Source organism: Dendropsophus ebraccatus, chromosome 3, assembly GCF_027789765.1.
Source record: "Dendropsophus ebraccatus isolate aDenEbr1 chromosome 3, aDenEbr1.pat, whole genome shotgun sequence".
NCBI classification, from domain to species: domain Eukaryota; kingdom Metazoa; phylum Chordata; class Amphibia; order Anura; family Hylidae; genus Dendropsophus; species Dendropsophus ebraccatus.
The window spans coordinates 164,069,897-164,078,087 of NC_091456.1; the positions used below are offsets into that span (position 1 = coordinate 164,069,897).

At 40.5% G+C, this 8,191-nt stretch overlaps 1 long non-coding RNA gene across 1 annotated transcript; it reads right to left on the reverse strand.

Moving 5' to 3' along the window:
* Window positions 1-853: 853 nt before the first annotated feature.
* On the reverse strand, window positions 854-7,791 carry LOC138787429 (uncharacterized). The gene is made up of 3 exons (XR_011362375.1): window positions 7,663-7,791; window positions 6,806-6,976; window positions 854-934 (listed from the first exon to the last, which is right to left on the reverse strand). It is a non-coding gene; the product is annotated as an uncharacterized lncRNA (long non-coding RNA).
* Between the last annotated feature and the right edge of the window lie 400 nt (window positions 7,792-8,191).

Genomic DNA, 8,191 nt, shown 5'->3' on the forward strand with positions numbered 1-8,191 from the left:
AAGAACAGGGGGTTTATATAATGGGGGAGCACAGGGGGGCTGTATACAAGTGGGGGAGCGCAAAGGGGGCTATATTCCACTGGGGGAGCACACAGGGGCTATACACTACTAGGGGAGCACACAGGGTAGCTATATACTACTGGGGAGCACACAGGGGCTATATACTACTTGGGGAGCACACGGGGGCTATATACTACTGGGGGAGCGCAAAGAGGTGATATATACTCCTGGGGGCAGCACACAGGGGTCTATATACTACAGAGGGCAGCACACAGGGGGGCTATAGATAACTGGGGGAGCACACAGGGGCTATATACTACTGGAGGAGCACACAGGGACTATATAGAAATGAAGGAGCCCATTGGGGTCTATATACTACTGGTGGCAGCCCACAGGGGTCTATATACTTCTGGGGAAGTACACAGGGGAGCTATATACTACTGGGGGAGCACACAGGGGGGCTATATACTACGGGGGCAGCACACAGGGATCTATATACTACTGAGCTAGCACAATGGGGTCTATATACTACTTGGGGCAAAAAGGGAGAAGGGGGGCACTCTTGAGGGCTGTGCATTGGGCCCACCAATGTATTAAAACGGCCCTGCCGTAAGCGCCGAGTTTCCTTTTCCTCCTTCCTGTGATGTACCTTGTGGACAGAAACTAATCACTGAGCAAAGTGACTGGCTGAGTGTGCATGTCACAGGATGGGTGGAAGTGGAGACCGGGCACTTTGGTTTAGGAGCAGGGGAGCAGGCCATATAGTATAATGCTCTTCTATTTTCCCTGTACTCCTTCAGCATTCAGAAAATTGTGACAACATTCAAAAATTGGTATACCTTGTCCAGTGAGTGTTCTATTAAAACCATCCAGCCACTTCCTTCGCAGTCACTGTTACCTTTCTGAATCCTTTGTAGTTCATGTTCATATTTCTCTGTAATATTTCCAGATTTAGTAAATATGTTTATAGAATATATGAATCTGATACCTGAAAACTGAAATTTCAGAATGTAAACATTTCCCTGACACATTTTACATTATTATCAAGACCTAAAACTAGTCTAATAGCAAACCAAAAATATATAATAGCAGCAAAATGTACATTAGATTCTAACTTTTATATCAATTACGGAATGCATTACGAATTACTTAGCCCTAAGATAAAAAGCATTTTTCTTTTTTAAATAAAAGCCTTAATACGGAATTGTTTATTTGGAATACTTACACTTAATGCACCCATTTAACATGAGTGATTTCAGGAAATTAAAATGCAAGAATAATCTACATAAAAATACAAGCCCACAATTCTTAAAAGCAAAATAGTTTTCTGGGTAAACAACAAATCGAACTAAATATATAAAGGTAATAAAAGAAACATAAAACCACAAGTTTAGACAAGAACAACAAATATACAATCAACAAAAACTATTATTTTTTTTTTGTATGCTTAAAGCAAAAGCTGGAGTATACATTAAACAAATGGAAACATAGCACTACAAGCCTTAAATATAAGAATGTATTATCTACAAAAGTAATTGTGCTGCTTGAGTGCAAATAATAGTTCATTTTCATTAACAATGGTTAACAAATAGTTAACCTTTCTATACTGTATATTAAAATTATATTAATCCCTTCCTGTACAAGCAATTTTTTTTGCTTGTTTTTATTTTCCTTTTGCTTTCTAAGAGCTTTAATATTTTTATGTTTCTACAGAGTTGTATAAGGTTAAAAGATTAACCTCTTAATGACCACCAATACCCATTTTTACATCAGTCATTGGTGTATTTATTTTAGGCCTCTACCTTTTATTGGTGGGTCTAGAATAAGGTCCCACGGGTCTCCCATACAGGGATCACGGGAGCTTGGTTGTTAATGTGACAGTCGGACCCCACTGTATCTACCAGGAATCTAGAAACCTCAGTTCCTGGCAGATAAACCTTCTACATGCCACAGTCCGGACACTGCAATGCTTATGGGTCTTCATGGCAGCCATAGTTCATTAAGGCCCACAGGGCTGCTATGGATGCCTGAGTACCAAGTACATTGGTTTTCAATGTTATGCTGACAGGCTCAATACACTGTACTAGAGGACTAGATCAGTGTATTAAAGTATTGATCTGCTGATCATTTTTGAGGCAATAGTATGGCCCTATTGTCGCCCTAAAAAAATGTTGTGTCAAAGTCCCCTTGTAAAAGCCATACATATTTCAAAATAGTATCAATAAAAAGTATAACCTGCCCCTTAAAAATAAGATTGACTAGTATTGAAAAAATGTCTTCAATATCAGTCCACTTTCAACAAACGGCCATAAAAAAAGACATAGTAGGAACAAAGCCATAGTGTGTACCCATATGCCAATAAAAAGCAACAATTTGTTTCACTCAGAGGATAAAAATACAACATACCTTACACAAAGGATTCCTATGGTTTTACCCTCTCCAGCTTTTTCTAGGGCAATATTATATTTATTTTTTAAGTTTTATTTTTAGAGTTGTTTGTATGAGTAAAAGTTGTTTTAATGGTGCATCTTGTCATGGCCGCGGCGGCGTCCCGTGCTCCAGGCCGCCGCCGCGACCGCCATCTAGCTCAGGCAGCTGCCGGGGTCCTGGTGCAGGGACCCCGCGCTGCGGTCTGTTCGGCCCCGGGGGGCGCCTCACCTCGTCCCGCTCCGCCTTCCGTCTGTGCCGGCCAGCGCGCGCGTCCCCGCCTCCTAGGGCGCGCGCGCGCCGGCTGTCTCAGATTTAAAGGGCCAGTCCGTCCCTAATTGGTAGTTGCACCCAATCACTCCCTATAAATCCCAGCATGCCCTGTCCCCTGTGTTGGAGCCTCTACATGCTTCCCATAGCGTTTGGCCCAGCTCCCTGTTGTTCCTGATACCTGTCCACTACCTGGTGCCTAGTCCTTGTTCCTGTTTCCTGCCCGCTACCCAGTCCCTACTCCTAGTCCCTGGTTCCTGCTTCCCGTCTCACTGCTGTTCCTGCGTTCAGCCTGTCACCTGCGGTACGCCTACATGCCACTGTCAGTACCTACTCCTGCCACGCCTCGCCTGCCGTCACCAGCAACCAAGCCAGGGGTAGCGACCTGGGGGTCGTCTGCCGCAGCAAGTCCATCCCGCTTTGCGGCGGGCTCTGGTGAAAACCAGCGGCCCCTTAGACTCCGCTCCCTGGTGAGGTTTGTGCCATCGCTGGTGCCGGTCCAGTGGATCCACTACTCCAGGCGTTACACATCTCTCATCTACAGCACTGGGCAAAGGGTATTTTATTTGCAGTTATCTGTTCTTTTCATTTTTACCATTTGGGGGTAAATAGCACTAGGTTTTTAGTTGCCGTGTAAACGTCCCAAGTATCTGTGAGCTCTATGCACAAGCCCTATCCTTCTTAATACTAAAAAGTAATAATAAAATGATTATCACAAAAAAAGATTATACACAGCCCAATGGTACATACCAGCTCTACACTGTCTCTGAAGAAGATATAAGAGAATACAGTGCAGTTACATCCAGTGATTCACAGGTGACATTTTCTCTGATTGGGGTGGGTCATTTTTTTTTACGTGTCTGTCTGTCTCAGATTATCAGGACGATTTATTTAAGCCACAAATCATCCATGCAGAACTTGCCAGATAAACATATTCAGTTGCCTTACCTCAATCTATGGTGCCCTAAACAGTGATAATGCCCCCTAGTTGGCCTGCACAGTAAAGTTGTTAGGTAAGTGGAAAAAGGAGTAGGTCGGTCTCATTAGGTAGATATGTCACTCACACTAATAGATAGACAGTCACCCCAAGTATTAAAAATACTTGCCCCAGTATTCTCTTGGTATACAGGTGTCCTATAGAGAGCTCCAATAGGTAGATTTCCTCTAAACACAGTATCAAACAATAAATAGCCCCCAGTATCTATCTATCTCTGTGCTTCTATTTATCTATTTATCATTGGTGCATGGCAGTGGACACTCTTATTCCAGCAGCGAATGGCTATATTCTTTAGTTGATAATTATATAGAAGCTATTGGATATAAAAGGAATGAATATATATATATATATATATATATATATATATATATATATATATATATATAAAAATATACATATTCCTCTTTGCTTCTTGTTTTCCTAATAACATACTAGAATAATACAAAACATTTTACATGTAGAGAATCGTTGAGTAGCAGGGACGTATCAAGGAACAAAACAGTCTAGAAACAAATCTTCAAATGTCCTATGGATATCAGCAATCATGTGAATCTATGTAATCTTGGTCAATGAACAATTATGTTTTATTTTATCTATAATAAGCCCCACACACTGCAGCATCCCTGGGATATATTACAGCTCTCAATATGAGGGCAATTACCGATAATAATCCAAACAAAATCAAGTGGACAATTTTCTGGGGAACCTTGACTAGAAGATAACTGCGGGTGCACACACTGATTTCAGGAACATGAAAATACTGCATGTCCCTAGGATGCTTAGGCGAGCCAGCTACATTGATAATTTACTATATCACACACGCATTTTGTCATCCTTTGAACTACGCAGATACAAATAAGAAACATAGATGAAAAACCATATATTTAACCATTTCACTCCTTTATAAAATTCTTATTATAATAATAGTCAGTTTCTCATCAACAGTCTTTGCCTTTCCAGCTGTCTTCTTTTTTAGGTATTACAATATTTTATTTCTTAAAGGGGTATTCTCATCTCAACTAGCAAAGGTATAGAAATACATTCTTTATTTAGCAAACTTGCCTCCTTCTAGACACATTCCCAGACTTTTCATCCCCTTGTTGACAAATTGTTGTCTAGATTACCGACCAACTCTTTTCTCTAATAACAGTGGGCTGACTGCTGTATATATTGCTATAATATATATATATATATATATATATATATATATATATATATATATATTCTAGACAAACCACTGCTTTTAGAGTAGAGTGGTGGTTGGTAAACTAGACAATGAGCTCTCATCAGTTGGAGGGAACGAGCAACCATATCAATGTATTTGCAAAAATATTGAACTTGATGAGCCCTACAAGGTAAATTATATTGCTTGAGATGGAAGACCCCTTTAAGTTGGCCAAATATGTTTGATCAATGTTTATCACACCCACAGATTTTGGAGGTACTGTCCGAGCCTCTAATGTGTATGAGGGTCTCCAAATTATACACCAACACATGGTGTTGGGGGAAAGAGGGACTGGGTATACTAAATATCATCTCCCCTATTCTTTTGTTCTTTTGTTTAGCTGCAAATCCAATCTCCCTGCAACTCCAATCTCCATATTAAAAATGTATGCATATACAGTGAAGCAAGCATGCAAGTATAATGGGGGGGGGGGGGGTTGAGATGATCAGTTTTCAGTCAAAGGAACATTTAGTTGAACATTTGAAGGTGTATGAGCCCCTTTATTGATACTGAGTGGCAGTAGTATCCCTGCCTGAATCAATTACATGCAGAGACAGACAATTCTGTCTGTTACATATTTAGAGGGAAAAATAGGGGAGCATACCTACCAGTTTCTATATAATATAGGGGGAAAAGTGGGGCGGCATTACTGTCTCTGTCTACATCATTTAGGGAAAGCCAGTAGTACTAGTTGTACCTATGTTGCTTAGTTTGACAAACAGGGAGGCAGAATTATTTGCACTTACATCTTCAAAAAAAGCAGAGACAGTCAGCTCTAGATCCATATGATACCACTCTCCTTCCAATATAGGTATCCAGTGTTATATTTCCTCCCCTACCAATTGTGTTGCTCTGTTGAAACTAGGTGTGCTCCCTCCTTTCTTAGGAAATCATTCCCCCCTTCTGCATGCCTCTTTGACAGTGCTTCGTATTTTATCTCCCATATCTAGGACCTCTACTCTCCATCACTATTCAACTTTGATCACACATTTCCTTAATAGTGATGAGTGAATATTCGATATTCGTACGAATATTTTCCAAATATTCGATTGAATATTCGATCCCATTAAAGTCTATGGGAACAAGCATTCGATTATTGAAAAACATCTATTCGACCACTTGGAGGTAAAAACTGGAAGCTGGAGGATTTGAACGCTTATCGAATATTTTTTGAATATTCGGCGAACTGTTCGATAATATTTGATAGAACTAATAACTTACTATTTGATCGAATATCTATTCGATCGAACAGTATTCGCTCGTCACTACTTAAGAAATACTCTTACTATTTTCCACTTCTTTGTTCTTTACCCATCTTTGCCCTACATTTCCTTGCAAATTTTTGTTTCTTTGAGAACATGTTGGCCTTATACTCTTCTTACTTTTTCTTCCACTTTTAAACATTATTGTATAGTAAGTCAAAACTTCCATCATTATAATAGAGGGAATATATTAAAGCTGTTCCTGGTAATAATTAGCAAACAGTTGCAAATTTCTGCCCAATCCTAGTTTATGAAAGCTATGTAACTTTTTGCCAGTCTGTGCTTCACCCGCCTTGAAGATGGATGAGGGTGGGGAGTGCATCAAGGTGCAGAGGAGACTCCTGTGCCCAATTTACAATAATTTATACCTATAAAGAGGCATAAACCATGCCAGCTCCAATCAGGTGCAGATTTCTGGTAGAGTAGGGATTTAGGGTCCCATTATCTGCCCAATCAGGTAGAATCGGGCAGATATCTTCCTGTGTAATAAAGACAATGATTGGGCAACTGATCGTTGTCAGTGAGTTTAAAAATCATTGGTCGCCGACCGTGCATTGCTACATGTAATGAGAGGTGTGCGGTCAGCAGCTGATGAAAGTGTAATAAACTTACCAATAAACTTACCTCTCCAAGCTTCCACTGTGTCCTCCTGCCGCTTCCCCACTTACCAAAGCTGACTGGCCTCTCAACCAATCACTGCCCATAGTGCTGTCTTATGTAGGCCAGTGATTGGCTTCAGAAGTTCCATCTGTGGCTGGTGTGAGAAGAGGACAGGTAGAAGGAAACCAGGGCAGTCTAGACAGGTAAGGAAAAACATTATTATGTTCTAGATTCAGTCTAGATGGACATTACTAACTGTGTCTGTGCAGCCCTTGCTGCATGATCTTCGAGCCGTGTAATAGGTTTGATAAGCTGGTGCCGATCTAGAAGATCAATGCTCGGTACAGCATTGAAATCAGTATATATATATATATATATATATATTGATAAATCTCCTCCCAGGTTTCTCTACAGTAGCAACACTATAGTGACAAATGACAAATGAAGATCTGCTGCATAAGACAAACTATGTTACATTTGTGTATATGCCTTTAATGAAAACTCAGCTGGGCAGCACAATGGGCGTTAGATAAATCAGACCAGCACCAATTCACTTTTCATCATCTCCACTCTTTGCATCCTGTGCAAAGACACAAAATCTGTTCCTGAAAAGATCCAATCCTTAATGGGTGTCTGTTCATATAACTCAATAATTTATCATCTCGCTCTCATTTTCTACTGTTAACCAGCTGCTTCCAGCATTGCACTGCCAGGCGATGTCAGCTGCCGAGCATAATGCCCTAGTGCTTCGTGTAGAAATACGAGCATAAATATTTAAAACAAAATGTGCTGCAAAAAGCCAAAGGAATTGGGGTGGGTGTGAGAGCTTTGACTAGTTCCCTGTAAGAGGTGTAATTCTACATATTTAATGGGATGGTTACCAGCAGTGAAAGCGGGGACATCTTTTTGTTTGATTTTTATCTTCTAACAAGGTACAAAGACCAAATTCTTTTCATGCCAATTTGTTGAGGACATCTGTTGAAGCTTTCTAGGGGATGAACACAGGGCTGAGTTTTCCACTGGCATCAGTTGCTATGGCAACTAGTAAAAAGACCCTTCGACATCAGTAGGTTTGAACAAGCTCGAGGCCTATCTGAACCTCTATTTGGGGGGCAAACTGAAAATAGAAAGGTGTCGAAAAGGCACAAAATTGGTTATGTATTCAGTATTTGTAGAAAACTATTTCAAGTGTCAGAACTATATTAGACCACACAGTGCAATATAAGGGCATGCCATAATACAATATGGCTGCTATAGTGGCTTGACTTGTCACTAACTACTGTGCTGGATTTCTCACCTTCATCCCAGCTGCATCTCCAACTTTGTTTCTCGACACAACCTCCCAAACTTGTTGACAAACTTCTTTAGATCTTCTTATTGGGTTGAACCTTCTAACCTTCTCACCGTCTT